The sequence below is a fragment of the Pongo pygmaeus genome, chromosome 5 (assembly GCF_028885625.2).
Source record: "Pongo pygmaeus isolate AG05252 chromosome 5, NHGRI_mPonPyg2-v2.0_pri, whole genome shotgun sequence".
Taxonomy (NCBI): Eukaryota; Metazoa; Chordata; class Mammalia; order Primates; family Hominidae; genus Pongo; species Pongo pygmaeus.
Window position 1 is genome coordinate 166056958 of NC_072378.2, and position 18771 is coordinate 166075728.

An 18771-nucleotide genomic window follows, 5' to 3' on the forward strand; every position below is an offset into this window, starting at 1 on the left:
ACTTTTCAAGTTCTATTTCTGAATTATTTGAAGAATTAACAAAGAATTGTTTAAGTGTTTAATACTGTACCCTTTCTCTGACGTCCGCGTACATCTAAATTAAGAAAAGACTTCAAGGGAAGTGGAGCAAAGGGATTACTTTTGAAGGGTACAAATATTATCTGGGACTAAGTGAATAAACATTTTCATTTTAGAAAGATAACAAAAATAAGAGAAATTATGATTTTTAAGCCACCATTTCAAATTATGAAATTAGTTTATCTTTACAATTTGTGTTTAAGAACGGCAGTTCCTGCATGAAACACATGAAAGTAAAAATTTTAAAAACTACCAACAACTTCCGTATTTGTCATCTTAATACTTAAAAGGATACTTTTATCTGATATCATAGCCTAAAACACACTACGGTCTTTTCTGAATTTGCTGAAATGGTTCTTAGGCAAGACTATACCTAGTTCTATTTAGCCATAATGAGACCATGCTTGTTAATTTCAACAAAAAACAATAATTCTACTTTTGCCTACCCTTGGCTTGAGTTCAGAGCTGGTTTCCAGACATATTTGCTTTTAGTTGTAGTCAGGAAAAGCACTTTGAAGGGAAATTTCAGTGCAGAAATCAAGCAGTTCACAGATGATTGGTGGCCCTGCATTACATTTCCTCTCTCTCTCTTTTCTGTTACTAGCAAATCCTCTTTCATAAGCTAGATTTAAACTGTCTGATATAGTTGTCCCCCACCCAAATCTCAACTTGAATTGTAGTTTCCATAATCTCCACATGTTGTGGGAGGGACGAGGTGGAGATAACTGAATCATGGGGGCAGTTTCCCCCTTCCTGTTTTGTGATAGGGATTTAGTTTTCACAAGAGCTGATGGTTTTATAAGGGGCTTCCCCCTTTGCTGGGCACTCATTTTTCTCTCTCCTGCTGCCACGTGAGGAAGGATGTGTTAGCTTCACCTTCTGCCATAACTGTAAGTCTCCTGAGGCCTCCCCAGACACGATGAACTGTGAGTCAATTAAACCTCTTTCCTTTATAAATTGCCCAGTCTTGGGTATTTCTTCATAGCAGCATGAAAATAGACTAATACAGTAAATTGATACTGCAGAGAGTTGGGTGCTGCTATAAAGATACATGAAACTGTGGAAGCAACTTTGGAACTGGGTATCAGGCAGAGGTAAGAACAGTTTGGATGACTCAGAAGGCAGGAAAATGTGGGAAAGTTTGGAACTTCTTAGAGACTTGGACAACTCAGAAGACAGGAAGAAGTGGGAAGGTTTGAAACTTCCTAGAGACTTGTTGAATGGCTTTGACCAAAATGCTGATGGTGATAAGGACAATGAAGTCCAGGCTGGTCCAGGTGGTCTCAGATGTAGATGAGGAACTTGTTGGGAACTGGAATAAAGGTCACTCTTGCTATGCAAAGAGACTGGTGGCATGTTGCCCCTGCCCTAGGGAACTGTGGAACTTTGAACTTGAGAGAGATGATTTAGGGTATCTGGTGGAAGAAATATCTAAGTGGCAAAGCATTCAAGGGAAAGCAGAACATAAGAGTTTGAAAAATGTGCAGCCTGATGATGCAGTAGAAAAGAAAAACCAATTTTCCAGGGAGAAATTCAAGCCAGCTGCAGAAATTTGCTTAAGTAACAAAGAACTAAGTGTTAATCACCAAGACAATGGGGATGTCTCCAGGGCATGTAAAAGACCTTCATGGCAGCTCCTTCCATCACAGGCCCAGAGGCCCAAGGGGGAAAAATGGTTTCATGGGCACCCCCTGCTCTATGCAGCCTTGGGACATGGTGCCATGTGTACCAGCTGCTTCAACTCCAGTGGTGACTAAAAGGGGCCAATGTATGGCTCAGGCTGTTGTTTCAGTGGGTGCAAGCCCCAAGCCTTGGTGGCTTACATGTGGTGTTGGGCCTGAGGGTACAGAGAAGTCAAGAATTGAGGTTTGGAAACCTCCACCTAGATTTCAGAGGATGTATGGAAAAGCTTGGATGTCCAGGCAGAAGTTTGCTGCAGGGCCAGAGCCCTCATGGGGAACCCTGCTAGGGCAGTGTGAAAGGGAAATGTGGAGTCAGAGAACCCACACAGAGTTCCCACTGGGGCAGTGCCTTGTGGAGCTGTGAGAAGAGGCCCATTATCCTCCAGATTCCAGAATGGTAGATCCACCTACAGCTTGCATCGTGCACCTGGAAAAGCTGCAGACACTCAATGCCAGCCCATGCAAGCAGCCGGGAGGGTAACTGTATCCTGTAGAGCCACAGGGGCAGAGCTTCTGAAGGCCGTGGGAGCCCACCTCTTGCATCAGCATGACCTGGATGTGAGACATGGAGTTGAAGTATATCATTTTGGAACTTTAAGGTTTAATGGCTGCTCTACTGGGTTTTGGATCTGTATGGGGCATGTAACCCCTTTGTTTTGGCCAATTTCTCCCATTTGGAATGGCTATATTTACCCAATGCCTGTAGCTCCACTGTATCTAGGAAGTAACTAACTTGCTTCTGATTTTATAGGCTCATAGGTGGAAGGGACTTGTATCAGATGAGATTTTGAACTTGAACTTTTAACACTGGAATTAGTTAAGAATTTGAGGGACTGTTGGAAGTAGAGGATTGTGTTTTGAATTGTGAGGACATGAGATCTGGAAGGGGCCAGGGGCCGAATGATATGGTTTGGCTATGTCCCCACCCAAATCCCATCTTGAACTGTAGTTCCCCTAATCCTCACTTGTCATGGGAGGGACCAAGTGGAGATAATTGAAACATGGAGGCAGTTTCCCCAATCCTGTTCTCATGATAGTGAATTAGTTCTCACAAGATCTGATGGTTTTGTAAGGGGCTTCCCTCTTTGCTGGGCACTCATTCTTCTCATTCCTACTGCCATGTGAAGAAGGATGTGTTTGCTTCCCCTTCCATCATGATTGTAAGTTTTCTGAGGCCTCCCTAGTCATGATAAACTGTAATTAAATTAAACTTCTTTTCTTTATAAATTACTCATCTTGGCTATGTCTTTATTGGCAGCATGAGAACGGACTAATACACTGTCTAACAATTGATTTCTAGGATCCCAAATTCACTTCTCAGTCTTTGCTATTTATAAAGTTTAAAAAAAATTTATTATTAAGTGTAAGGTATTTGTGAAGTCTGCACTGTATATCTTATGTAAACAAATTATTCATCTGCATTTGAAACACACATGACAATGACTTTCATACACAGTTGGGCTTTGGTTGTTTCATTTTAAAAATAAAATATCATAAAAAATACCTAGTGTCTTTAATCACAGTTGCGGTCACAATGTCAATATGAGTAAATGACATAATAGCTAATGACATCATAGTAAATGTGAGGGGTAGGTGGTAAGGGCCACTGGTAAGGACAAAAGGTGGGAAGCAAGTGTCAGAAGATTAGGACTTCCAGCAAAAGTCAAGAGAATGTAACTCCAGAATGAATGAAACAAAGAATGAAATTTTCTAAAAAAACTTACCAGGACAAAAAATGCCAACAATCAAAGATATACATGAGTATATGACCACATTATACAGCCTATAATTTGAATTACTTGCTATTTTGGATTATTTGTTTACTTGAGAAATATTTGCTGAACACCTACCATGTGCTAGACACTATCACAGTTATCCATACCTCTGGGCCTTACAACTACACAAAAGCCCAGAATGTGACTCCTTCCATTACATGACATCCCATCGTTGCAACAAGGATGGTATGCCACATAATTTATGTTCAAGTCAATACAGTTTTGAGAGTAAAAGCCAGCACTGCTATGAATTATTTTAGCTCAACAGGTGTTAGCTGAGATTGACTGAGGCAAACTGTGGAGCATGGTCATTCTAATTTTAACACAAAATATCCATAAAATAAATGATGAAAATATAACATTTGAGAATTTTTTTTGAGACTGAGTCTCACTCTGTTGCCCAGACTGGAGTGCAGTGGTGCGATCTCAGCTTACTACAACCTCTGCCTCCCAGGTTCAAGCAATTCTCCTGCCTCAGCCTCCCAAGTAGCTGGGATTATAGGTGCCTGCCACCACACCCAGTTAATTTTTGTATTTTTAGTAGAGATGGGGTTTCACCATGTTAGCCAGGCTGGTCTCGAACTCCTGACCTCAAGTCATCCGCCCACCTTGGCCTCCCAAAGTGCTGGGATTATAGGCGTGAGCCACTGCACCCAGACAATTTGAGAATTATTCTAAAAATATTAACTTTAAGTATTAATTTTTCCACTAAATGAAAATGCATTTATAAGTTGCACCTTCCTCTCTATCTACTTATGGTACAGAAATGCACTGATTCTTAATACAAATAAGGATGCCTGGCTCTCTATATTAGGCAACTTGAGTTCTCAGGCCAAGTCTGCCATTTATTTCTTCAAATGCAATAAACACTCCTTCTGTGTTTTAGTATTAATTCTGGATAGAAAGGAAGAGGCCACTGACTGTCATCCGTCAACTACCCAAGATAGTAATTATAATTGACATCTCCAAAAAAGATCACCTAAGAAATATTACTATATATTAGCTATAAAGTTTCAAACAATATCAGATAAATTGATCCACTAAAAGTATAAAACCAATGAAACTAAGTTGGATATTTACCAAGCTAATAAACAGCAAGCATTTTAAAAGTTATAGCTCCATTTTTAACAAATGGTACCAGAACAACGACATTTGCATGAAAAAAAAACAATGCATCTAGACAGAGACCTTACAACCTTTAGAAAACTTAATTCAAAATGGATAACAGCCTTAAATTAAAACACAAAACTGTAACATATATATATATATATATATATATATATATAAATAACATAGAAGAAAAATCTAGTTCATCCAGAATTTGGTGATGACTTTTAAATACAACACAAAGGCATGATTCATGAAAGAATAAGCTAGACTTCATTAAAAATTAAAAGTTTATGCCCTGCAAAAGATACTTTCAAAAGAGTAAAAAGGCAAGCCACAGACTGAGAGAAAACATTGGCAAAAGGCATATCTGATCAAAGACTGTTACCACAAATATACAAAGAACCCTCAAAATTCAACAATAAGAAAACAATACCCAAATATAAAAATAGGGCTAAAGACATGAACTGACACCTCACTAAAATATATATATAAAGATGGCAAATAAGTATGTGAAAAGATGGTCCACATCATATGTCATCATAAATATGCGGATTAAGACAATAAGATAACACTACACATCTATTAGAATGGTCAAGATCCAGAAAACTGACAATGCCCAATGCTGGATATGGAGCAAGAGGAATTCTCATTCACTGCTGGTGAGAATGCAAAAAGGTACAGCCATTGTGGAAAACAGTCTGGTATATTTCATACAGAATTAGATATACTCTTATAATATGACCCAGTAATTATGCTCCTTAGTATTTACCCAGAGGAGGTGGAAATTTATGCTTACACAAAAACCTGCACATGGATGTACTGGCAGCTTTATGAATAGCTGTCAAAACTTGGAAACAATAGTGGTGTCCTTCAGTAGATGAATGGGTAAATAAATGATGGTACATCCACACAATGCAGTATTATTGAATGCTGAAAAGAAATGAGCTATCAAGCCATGAAAAGACATGGAAGAAACTTAAATGCATATTACTTTGTGGAAAAAGCCAATTTGAAAGTCAACTACTCTATGATTCCAACTATATGACATTCTGGAAAAGGCAATGGTATGAGGACTGTAAAAGGATCAGGGATTGCCAGGAGTTGAAGAGAGTGAGGAATGTATAGGCAGAGCACGAGGGATTTTTAGGGCAGTGGAATTCCTCCATATGATACTAAAATGGTGGATACATTTGTCCAAACCCATAGAATATACATCATTAAGCCTGCATCCTAATGTAAACTACAGACTTTAGGTGATAATGATGATTCAATGTTGGTTCATTAATTGTAATAAATGTACTATTCTGGTGCAGGATACCAACAGTGGGGGAAGTTGTCCATGTGTGGGGACCAGGATATAGAGGAACTCTGTACTTTCTACCCAATCTTTCTGTGAATCTAAAATTGCTTTAGGAAATAAAATTGGTTAATTTAAAAAAGAATTACAGTTTCAAATAAGATGGAAAATTGGTAGGCTAAGATAAATGCCCACATCAGAAATAACAGCTAAGTTCCAAAAGAAAAGATGAATTGGTAGTAAAGGCATGATGCCACATTGATAAGGAAAGGTAAATTGTATAGTAAAGAAAACCAGTCTGGAAGTGTATTTCTGACTTAATACCATACCTTAACAGAGAAAAAAATAATTTTGGAGAAGTATCCTTTTTGAATAGTATGGAGAAAACTCATCAGCCATCCTGAATAAAGAATAACCAGCAGTTGAGGCAAATGTCCATTGGATAACCACATTAGTCCTAAGGCCAACGACATCAGCTAAGAGCACACTTAATCTTGTTTCTTTTGAACATGAATTGTCCAAACAAGAAAATAAGGAGTTAAGAAATAAAAGCCACTCCAAGCTGGAGATGGTATCTTCACATCTGCACAGATGGGAATTCAGTTATTTGAATAATTCAAATCAGTTGTTCAACTGAGTTACTGAATTCCAATTGAGTTATTTCTACAACTGAGGTAAGGTGTCCATCTGCAGACTTCAGATGGGAGAAACAACTGTAAAGATATAGATGGTGCCACCTAGGGAACATGGTCCAAATCTTTGAAAAGGACAGGTGGAGGAGTCCACATCCTCGTTACAGGGGAAATGATGTCTGTGTTAACTCGAGTGTTATAAGGAACTCTAGAAAACGGTGAGGGGAAGAGAAAGGTTTCCAATAGCCATGAGGGTTATTTCTGTGCCGGCAGTAAAAGCCTTCCAGTGACCAAATCCTACATAGTCCATCTCCTATGACAGAAAAGAATGGCTTGTGTTAGGCCAATTCCTTACATAATTAGGCATCACAGCAATGTAAATGTGTGAATTTTGAACTCATTATTAATTCTTAAGTAGATTATAACTTTACTCATTATAATGTAGAATTCTGTGGATCGCTTCTATGAGCTTATCAATTCCAAATCACCTCACAGTGAGATAAGATCTCACTTGGTGAATTAAGGATCATTCCATATTAATCTTTTAATGATTTCATTTAAAGTGATACTGAGGTAATCAACATCTTATTTAAGAACAAAATACTTGAAACAAAATGCTTTGTATTTTATCACAGCAGATTTCTAGATCATACATTATTTTTTATAGTTTATGTTATATAGAATGAAATGCATAAATTTGAAGGATATTAGTGAGTATGAAAATATATGCAGTCTGTAATGACCACACCAATGATGACAAGTAATGTTTTTATCACCCAGAAACCTCATTTTCTAGTCAATATCCCTCATCTAACCCCAGCAACTGCCAGTTTAAATTCCAGCACAATCACTAACATTATTGTTTTGCCTGTTGTAGAACTGCATTAAAATGGTACCATATAGTAGTATGTAACCATTTTACTCAAACTAACATTTGTGTGATTCAGCCATGTTGTCTCATGATTCAGAGTTCATAACTTTAAAAATTGCTGAATAGTACAGTATTCCATTGTTCAAATGTCCAAAGTTGTGTATCTAGCCCCTGTTGCTGGTCATTTAGGTTGCCTCCAGGTGCGATATACTAAGAGTAATGTTGCTATGAACATGTGTCCTAGTCTGTGTGTGAAAGTACACTTTCATTCCTCTTGAATAAAAATACCTGAGAGTGAACTGCTAGAACACAGTGTAAGAACATGTTCAGCTTTATTAAAACAAAACAAAAACAAAACAACTAAGGTGTTTTCTAAAGCAGCTGTACAAATTCTATACTCCTACCAGCAATATATGAGTATTTCAGCTGCTTGACATCCTTGCTGTATTAGCCCATTTTCACACTGCTATAAAGACCTACCTGAGACTGGGTAATTTATAAAGAAAAGAGGTTTAACTGACTCACAGTTCCACATGGCTGGGGAGGCCTCAGCAAACTTACAATCATGGCGAAGGTGAAAGGGAAGCAAGTATTATATGGCTGCAGGAGAGAGAGAGCAAGCAAAGTGGGAGGGGCCACACACTTTCAAACAACTAGATCTGGGTGAGAATTCATTCACTATCATGAGAATGGCAAAGGGGAAATCTGCCCCCATGATTCAATCACCTCTCAGCAGGCCCCTCCCTTGACACATGCAGATTACAATCCGAGATGAGATTTAGGTGGGGACACAGCCAAACCATATCACTTGCCAACAATTGATAATGTTGGTTTTTGTAATTCTGGCCATTCTAGTGGGTGCATAATGGTACACCACCCTGGTTTTACCTTATGATTGGAGATGTTGAGAAAATTCCATGTGTTTATTGGCTTTAAATTCTGTAAAAATCTTTCATATAATTTTTTTCTTGGGTTGTTTTATTATTGACTTTACAAAGTTATATAATACCTTTGTCAAACATAAATACTGAGAATATTTTCTCACATTATGTGGCTTGTCTTTTCATTTCCTTAAAGGTACCTTTTAAGGATCTTGTTTTTTAGCATGATGAAGTCTCATCTATCACTTATTTGTTCAAAGGTTCACCCATTTTTGTGCCTACCCTAAGGTCATGAAGATTTTCTCCCATGTTTTGTTTTAGAAATTTTATAATTTTAATTCTTATATTTAGGTCTCTCATCCAACTAAAACTGGTAAAGAACCATTTGCAGAAAAGACAGTTGTTCATATACATAAAAATATAATTGATTTTTAAAAAAATGTTGACCACATAGCCTGTAAACTTGCTGAATTCGCTTATTAATTCCAGTACATTTTTTGGAGATGACTTAGGTGTTTTTCAGTAGATGGCATGTAATTTCAAAATAAAGTCAGATTTACTTTTTTCTTTCAAATCCTTATGCCTTTCATTTCTATTTCTTTCTGTAATTCACTGGCTAGGACCTCCAATTCAGAGTACTACAGAACTAGACAGAGGGGGTATTACTTAATATATGAACTATCATCACGGGGGCTATGATGTGTTCATATACTTTTTACGATATTAAAGAAGTTCCATTGTATTCCTAGTTTTCTGAGATTTTTGGCTCTCATAAATGGAGGTGTAATTTTGTCAGATGCTTTTTCTGCATCTATTGTAATAGTCATATGATGTCTCTTCTTTATTCTGTTGTGGTGAATTTTGCAAATGTTAATAAGCCAGTTTCCTAATCCTGCAATAAAATTCTTGTTATGACATATGATCTTGTTATATGTGATTGAACATGTTATACCTTGTTATGAATTTTACAGTTATACTTTTAGTTATATATTGTCATGAGTTTTATAGTTAGATCCAAAGGGAATACTGAACTTGAATTTACTATTTTTGTGATGTTTTTGACAGACTTTGGTAATCAGGATTATTTAGCCTTCATAAAATAAGGTAGGAAATGGTTCTTGTCCTACTTTTGGAAAGCTTTTGTGCAAGATTGTTTGATAGCAACCCCACATGAAGCTGTTGAGGCCTGGTCCTGAGGGATGGGTGGTTTGTTTGTTTGTTTTAAGATTAGATTTCTTCAATGAAATATTCAGAGTTCTTTTTGGTTCAAGTATAGTAAGCTGTATTTTTCAAAAAATTTATCCGGTTCATCTAAGTTTCAAATTTATTGGCATATTATTTATAATAATCTCTTATTATCCCTTTAATGTAATCTAAGTGCTATCCCCTTTCACTGTCAACATCGGCAATTGGTGTTAATATTTTCTTTTGTTTTCCTTAATTAGTCAGAATTGTATCCATTTTAATAGTCTTTTCAAAGAACTACTGGCATTTCGAATCTTCCTTCTGTTGCTTGCTTTATGTTTTATTGCTCTCTTATCCAGATTATTTACTTCCCACAAGTTAGGCTTTAATTTACTCTTTTTTCTAGCTGCTTAAGGATTTAAATCACTGATGAACATACACATTTAAAGTTATACATTTCCCTCTCAGCACTGTTTTAGCTGCATCCTACAGATTTTGATATAGTTTGTTTTCATTGTCATTCTGGTTGAGGTATTCTCGGACTTCCCGTGGAGTGTCTCTTTTGACTCATGGGTTATTTAGAAGTATACTGTTTACTTTCCAAATGGTTGGGGTTTTCCAGATAGCTCATCATTATTTTTAATTTAATTCCTTTGTGGTAAAATAATACTCCTACGACTTCGATCTTTTGAAATTTATTGACAAATTAGGTCACAATAGTGTCGTTTAGATCTTTGTTAGCCTTCGCGAACTTTTACATAGTTCTTCTGTAAGTTACTTAAGGAGGGATATAAAACTCTCCAACTAGGATTTTGGATTTGTTTACTTTTTAGTTCTGTGTTTTTTTGTTCATTTGTTTTTGAAGCTTTGTTATTAGGTGCATGCACATTCTGCATTTATTATGTCTTTTGTACATTGACCATTTCAGAGTAAACTTGACCTCTTTATATCTGGCAATGTTTCCTATCTTGAAGATTATTTTGTACAATTTTAATATAGGTACACCAGTTTTTTTTTTAATGCTGTTGCCATGGTATATCTTTATCATTTGCTTTCAACAAATCTTTCTACTTAAAGTGCATACCTCATAGACAACATGGAACTCGGTCTTGCTATTTAGCTGGTCTGATCATTTCTGGCTAATTCAGATATTCAGTCTATGTATATTTAATTTAATTGTTGGTTTTACTAGATTCAAATGTACCATCTTGGGATTTGTTTTCTATTTGTTGAATCTGTTCTTGCTCCTCTTGTCCTGCTTCCCTGTGGTTTTATCAAATGTACTTTTACTATTCAATATTTTTATCTACTTTTAAAAGCTATACAGTTTTGGTAGATAAATATGCATATTATAATCCCCAGGGAAACTGTAAAAAGAGCAAATCTCTTTTTTTTACTCTTTTTACAGTTTCCCTGGGGATTATAATATGCATACTTATCTACTGAAAATTAATGTTCTTTCACTTAACACTTCACTCTACCCTTCACAAATGTAAGAAACTTATAACTATAGAATATATAGAACTATAATTCTACATAGTCTCATCCTTTGTGCTGATTTCATATTTTATCACTACATATGATACAAACCCCTATCTTACCCTAGTATTATTTTTGCCTGAACCACTCATTCATTTTTTAGAAAAACAGAAGAAAAAGTAATCTGTTAATCTGTTCTATTTATCTACATATTTGCTACTTTACCTTCCTACAGACTGAGTTTTCATCTGGTAATTCATCACTCTGAGGTTTTTCCTTTAGTATGTCATGTTATTCCTGTCTGCTGACAACATATTCTCCCAGCTTTTATTTATCACAAAAATGTCCTTATTTCAGCCTCCTTTTTTGAAGAATGTTTCTAATGGACATAGAATTTGGAACAGACAGGTCTTTGAATATGTCCATGTTTTTGCTCTCCATGATTTCTGGCAAGAAACACTCATCATGCGTAGTATTTTGCCCTGTTTGTTATGTGTTGTTTCTCCCTGGTACTTTATTATTCTCAAATTTCTTTTGGGCTCAATTTTACAATTTTCACTTCTCTGCTAAAATTCCGCATTTTTTCACTCCTTAAAATCAATTTTTGTTTAACACCATGAACATATTTAGAGTCATTGATTTCCAGTCCTTCCCTGCTAATTCCACAATCTAAGTCATCTTGAGCACTGTTTCTCCTGACCGCTTATGCCTTCTTGATTGTAGGTCCTATTTTCCTGCTTCTTTATATTTGTAGTAAAGGGCCAGATAGTAAATACTTTAATTTTGGTGGGCTATATGTAACATCTGTCACATATCTTTGTTTTCTGTTCTTTTTTGTTTACCAGCGCATTACAAATGTAAACTCATCCCAGTTTGTGGGCTGTGCACACAGACAGGGCACACCGGATGTGGTCTGAGGTTTTAGGGCGCCAATCCCTACTTCTGACAGTCCATTGTGAAAAATCTGGGTCATGATGTCTCCCTTTTGAGTTTCTTTCTGCCAGGCTGTTACTTCACTAGTGGATCTCCCCAGTCCTGTGGAAGTTTGAGTTTAAGCTTTGGTTAGGAGAATCAAGCATTGTCTTTGTTCCGCAGTGTGGTCCACACCCACGATATGGCTTTGCTGATACTCTGTCCTGTGGTGTGGACAAGCTCTCTCTACTCTCAATGAGCTGAAAGTCTGTTTCCAAACACTGTGTGATCCCTACAATCTCCGTGGGATGCTTAACTCTGCACTCTGTGGCACTCTCAACCGCTCTGCTAGGGCCTGTGAAATTCCACCCCAGATATGAGAAACTCAGGCCCAGCCACTGACCCGTGAGGAGCTTCCGCAGATTCTTGGCATCTCAGCACAGTTCCCACATCTCCCGGATTCTACCCAGTGCTGTTATAAGGCTCTGGTTTCACTCCACTGCCCTGTCCCAGAGTCAGGAAATTGTCCCCAACTGGATAAATGTGGGAGTTCATATGTTTCACTTCTCTCAAGGATTACAGTCCTTTATCACCTACCATCCAATGTCAGTTGCCTAGAGGTACTCCCATAAAGAGTGGATGTTGTGGTAAGAGGCAACTGGAGGACATGGATGGATTTATTGGAGATACAAGCTCAACTGTAGTTTGGAAAGACTGCTGAAGAGAAACTGGGGAAGAGGTGGCTGGGAGGAGCCATCCTATGGTGAGACAAATCTCAAATAACCGAGCACTGGAAACGGGCCTCGAAAGGGCCCATATTTGACTGACTCTGTCTGTAAAGCAATGTCTCCCCCAAACACTGTTGTTGTAAACAATAAAGCCACCAGCTGATGGCTGTTGGAACTTAAGAGTAGGGTGTGGGTCAGGAAAAGAGACAGTCAAAGAGACATGCCAAAACCACTGTCCTTCCAGGTGACTATGGGTACACCAATGCTGTCCCCTTTGAGGATCAACATCAAACGCTTAATACTGTGGGGTTCATTACTTAAGGGAAAAAGACAATTTGCTTTCCCCTAAGAACAGGAACAAGAAGAATGCCTGCTCTTGCCACTTAAATTCAGCACAAGCCAGACATTTATCAAATAGAAAGAAAAGGCAGACAGATAAAAAGAGAATTGTATAACTATCTCTATTTGAAGATGACATAATCTTATGTGTGTACAGAAATGCCTAAGCATTAGAAGTAATAAATGCGTTCATCAAGGTTTCAAGATACAAGATAAGCAGTACAGAAATCAATAAACAGGCCTAAAAGACATGTACAGAGCACTCCACCAAACAACACAGAATATATATTCTTTTTGAGTACAGATGGAACATCCCCCAGGCTAAATCAAATGTTAGGAAATAAAACAAGCCTCATTAGATTTAAAAGAATAAAAATACTATAAAATATGTTCTTTGACCACAATGAAATCAATAACAAAAAGAGACTCAGAATCTTCAAAAATTTATGGAAATTTAAAAACATATTCTCATATGACTATTATGCGCTAAATTGTGTCCCTCAAAGAGATATGCTGAAGTCCTGACAGTTCCTCAGAACATAACCTTATATAGAAATAGTGTTCTTCCAGACATAATTCGTTAAGATGAGGAAATATTGGAAAAATGTGGGCTCTTAATACAATATGACTGGTGTCCTTATAGGAGGAGGAAAGCGATACAAAGAAGGAAGGACACCAGGGAAATACAGAGACACACACGTATCTCATCACTGGCATGTGATGATGGAGGCAGAGATTGGAGTGATGCACTCATAGACTACAAATGCCTAAAGTTGCCAGTATCTGTTAAAAAGTAGGAGAGAAACATTGCCCTTACTGTCCTTCTGAACCCTCCAGAAGGAACCAATGTTGCTGGTACCTTGATTTCAGACTTCTGGCCTTAAGAATTGTGAGAAAATAAACTTCTATTGTTTTAAGCCATTTGGTTTGTGGTATACTTTGTTACAGCAGTCCTAGAATATGAATACAATAATAAATGTATCAAATTTAAGAAATTAAAAAGGAAATGCAAAAATCCCTTGAGATGTATGAAAATAAAGACACAATATATCAAAGCTCATGGGATGCAGTTAAACAGTATTTAGAGGAAAATTTAGAGCTATGAATGTCTATATTAAGAAAGAAGAAATAATTCAAATCAATAACCTAAACTGTCTTAAGACTGGAAAAGGAGGAGCTAAGTAAAACTAAAGCAAACAGAAGTCAGCAAATAAAGATTACAAAAGAAATAAATGAAATTTGGACGAGAAAAACATTCGAAAAAAATCAATGATACCAAAAGCTGGTTATTTGAAAAGATCAACAAAACTGATACACTTTTAAGCTAGACTGACCAAGAAAAGACAGAGAGGGAGAGGGAAAAAAAGAAAGACGATTCAACTTAATAAGGAACAGAAATGAAAAAGGGAACTTTACTACCAATCTTACAGAAATAAAAAGGATCATAAAGAACTACAATGAACAACTGTATGACAATAAAGTAGACAACTTAGTTGAAAATGGACAAATTTCTAGAAAGACACGAGTGACTAAATATGACATAAGAAGAAATAGTCAATGTGAATAGACCTGCATAACAAGTAAAAAGACTGAATTAGTAGTCAAAGGGAAAAAGAATAACCACAAAGAAACATCTATACCCACATGACTTCACTGGTAAATTCTATCAAACATTTGAAGATAAATTAATACAAATTCTTCATAAACTCTTCCAAAAAATAGTAGAGGAGGGAATACTTCCCAGCTAATTCCATGAGGCCAGTGTTACCCTGACACCAAAATAAGACAAATACCACAAAAAAGAAAAGTACAGACCAGTATAATTTATGAATACAGGCACTAATGTCCTCAACGAAATACTATCAAGCCAAATCCAGCAATACATAGAACAACTATACACCATTATTACCTGATATCTATCATAGGAATGCAAGGTTGGTTTAACATCTAACTATCAATTAATCTAATGCACCTTACTAATAGAATAAATAACAAAAATTGCTTGATAATCTTGATAGATGCAGATAAAGCATATGACAAAATCCAACACCTATTCACAATAAAAAAATAAACACTCAACAAATCAGAATTAGAAGGAAACTTCCTCAACCTGATAAAGTTCATCTATAAAATACCCATATCTAATACCATACTTAATGGTGAAAGACTAGATGCTTTCCCCCTGAAATCAGAAACAAGAAAAGGATGTCTTCTCTTGTCACTGATATTCAGCATAAGCCAAACCAACGATTAAATAAAAATAAAGAAATGGGCCAGGCGCCATGACTCACGCCTGTAATCACAGCACTTTGGGAGGCTGAGGCAGGTAAACCATGAGGTTAGGAGTTCAAGACCAGCCTGGTCAAGATGGTGAAACCCCCTCTCTACTAAAAATACAAAAATCAGCCAAGCATGGTGGCAGGTGCCTGTAATCCCAGCTAATCGGGAGGCTGAGGCAGGAGAATTGCTTGAACCTGGGGGAAGGAGGGTGCAGTGAGCTGAGATTGTGCCACTGCACTCCAAGCCTGGGTGACTGAGTGAGACTCTGTCTCAAAAAAAAAAAAAAAAGAAAAATGACAGATTCCAAATACAATTGTTTGTACAACTATCTCTATTTGAAGACGTCATGACCTTGTGTGCATATAGAGAAACCTAAGCAATGCACCAAAAAATTATTAGAAGAAATGAGTTCATTCAGGTGTCAAGATATAAGATCAGTAGTACAAAAATCAATTATTTCTACCTACTAACAATAAACAATGTGAAAATAAAATTAACAAAATTCCATTTACAATATTATCGAAACAATAAAATCCTTGGTAATATATTTAACAATAGAAGTACAAAATTTGGACTTGAAAACTAGAAAACATTGTTGAAAAATATTAAAGAACAAGCAATTAAATTGAAAAGCATCTCATATTCACAGACTTAATATTGTTAAAATGGCAATACTTCCAAAATTGATTTACAGATTCAACATTTTCTGCATCAGAATCCTAGCTAGCTTTTCTGTAGAAACTGACAAGGTGATTCACATGGAATTGCTAGAGACCCAGAATAGTGAAAACAATATCGGGAAAGAAGAGAGGAAGGAGGGATCAGAAACAGAAAAGCACTTACTGTTACTCTACATATTTATAACTCTAGATAATACAAGCTTCTACAGACTGAATGTTTCTTTCCCCTAAAATTAATATGTTAAATCCTAATGCCCAACATGTTAGTATTTGGAGGTGGGACTTTTGGAAGGTGATTATGTCATGAGGGTAGAGCCCTCATGAATGGGATTAGTTCCCACATAATAGAAACCTCAGAGAGCTCCCTCCCTTCTTCCATCAAGTGAGGTGGCAGCTAGAAGATGGCTCTCTAGGAACCAGAAAACAGGCCCTCACTCAAACTGAGACACTCAAACTGCCAGTAACTTGATTCTGGAATACTCATACCCCAAATATGTAAGAAGTAACCATTTATAAGCCATCCAGTCTATGGTATTTCGTTATAATAGCCTGAAGGGACTAAGACACACATATAATCTATAAAGAAAGAACACATTGATTTCTATGCCTGGGGTAGGGAAATTTGATTGGAAAAAGGTAAAGTGGTGGCAGACTTTTTTATACCTTTACTGTGACTCTGGTAATAGTTGCATTTGCCAAAACTTAAAATTAGTATAATTATACCTAAATAAAGTTGCTTTAACAATTGTCTTTTCTGTCTTGGCCAGGAAGAAAATATTGATCAACTATAAAATTTTAACTTAATAGTTATACTCTTTTTACAATAATCCAAAGAAGTCTCTAGGAACAAAATAAAAAATAAAAAACAAGCAAACATCCAAAGTATTTCGAAATTAGAAAATTACTTTGAAATAACCTCTACATCAACAAGGAAACAAAAGCAGAAATAAATAATCTAAAAAATAAAGAAAGGTACTTCATCAAAACTTGCAAGGTATAGCTCAGTCAACACCCAGATTATAATACATATAATCTGATTATTTCATTACTATTCAATCAGAGAAACAAGAAAAAAATCCAAAAGTATAATGAAAGCATAAAAATAAAAGTTAAAATTAAGGAAAGAACAGACAACAAAATAAATGAAAAATTTTATAAAAGTTAGTTTTATTAAAAAGGAGTAATTAAAAATTCCCAGGCAAGTTGGATTATATAAGAAAGGAAGAAATAAAAATATAAAACACTGAAAATTAGATATAAATACAAATTTAGTAATATCAATTAAATTTTAAGTGAAAATAATCTGTGCATATATTTTTATGAAGTTTTAAATCTCAAGGCAAAAGATAATTTGTAGCATACTACATTGACCAAGAGATGGAATAAAGTGGCAAAAACAAAACAAATCCCCAAACCATAAAAGACACTGAAAGTTTGTTAAAGATTTTTCATTTAAAAAGGTGACAGGCTGGACACGATGGCTCACACCTGTAATCCCAGCACTTTGGGAGGCTGGGGTGGGAGGATCATTTGAGCCCTGGAGTTCAAGACCAGCACTGGCAACACAGCAAGACTCTGTCTCAACAAATTATCTCAACAAATAATGACAAAAAATGTAGCCAGGCATGATGGTGCTTGCCTATGGTCTCAGCTATTCAGCTACTTGAAAGACTGAGGTAGAAGGACCCCTTGAGCCTGGGAGGTCAAGGCTGCAGTGAGCTGTGGTTGTGCCACTGTACTCCAGCCTGGGGGACAGAGCAAAACACGGTCTCAAAAAAGTGAATTAAATTAAATTAAAATTTAAAAGGTGACTGGATAGTTTCACAAATGAGTAATTCCCAAAATGGTTAAATGAACCTTCCCAAAATGGTTAACATTAGTTATTTAAAGTCGTCCAGATCAGAAAGAAAGATCAATAGTTTATAGCAAATTATAATGTACAAAAAAGACAACTATATGTCAAAATTAATAGATTACATGCAAATATGCTAAAAAAGAAAAGTTTATTTCCTCAGCCTACTAAAGAACTAATTCCATGGAAAAGTATAGCTCAAGAAATTAAGGAGTGGCACAAAATTAGAAAATTTAAAAACCTATTCATCAAATAAGAAATCAGTAACACTAAGAAATTAGAGAAAAAGCTTCTATCCATGGAACATGGATACAGATAAACCTTGTACATGATAAACATGATTTATCAAGATACATCAAATACTACCTTAAAAATTAAAACTCTAAACTCATGTCTATTAAAGTCATGCAAATATTAGATGTGCTTGCTTTCTTCACAATAATCTAATATTGTGTTGTAAATTCTAGCTATGCAGTCAGATCAGAAAGCAAAATACATACAAACATCAGAAAAGCAGAACAAATTTTATTCATTTGTAGATGACATTACTATATACCTTAAAAAGCCAAGAGACTAAAATAAAACTTTTCAGCTGATAAACAGTATATAATGAACTGGCTAGATACTAAACAAAGTTTTAAGATTCTGGTAACAATATAATAATAGTAATAAATTCTAGATAGAACTAAAAACAAATCTTGAAGATGCTGTCTAGTACCTAAAAACTGGCGTTAAGTGGGAGAAGATTTAAACGTTGAAAGGAAAGACCACGTTGGGTGACATCGTTATTTACACAGCTCTTCTCCTAAGGGCATGTCATAAATACAGCCCAAAAGAAAGTCAGGGCCCACTGAGAAGGGAGAGTGCAGGGATGTCAGAGCACACACAAGTTGAGGAGGGAAATCCTAGAAAGCAGAGAGAACCACAGAAGCGGAAGTCCCCAAATTTGAATTCATACAAATCCTTGACAGAGGACACCAAGGCCAAAAC

The 18771-nt window shown here is 36.2% G+C and overlaps 1 protein-coding gene across 3 annotated transcripts in view; it reads right to left on the minus strand.

The window, feature by feature from the left end:
- The window catches only part of PDE10A (phosphodiesterase 10A), a 334971-nt gene that overhangs the window by 19962 nt on the left and 296238 nt on the right, over positions 1–18771 (minus strand). The window contains exon 19 of one of the 3 annotated variants that reach the window (XR_010126815.1): positions 2172–2312. The exons of the other annotated variants lie outside the window; for them this stretch is intronic. The gene's annotated coding sequence lies outside the window, so the exon portion shown is untranslated. The remainder of the gene's footprint in view (positions 1–2171; positions 2313–18771) is intronic. 3 annotated transcript variants of the gene reach the window in all.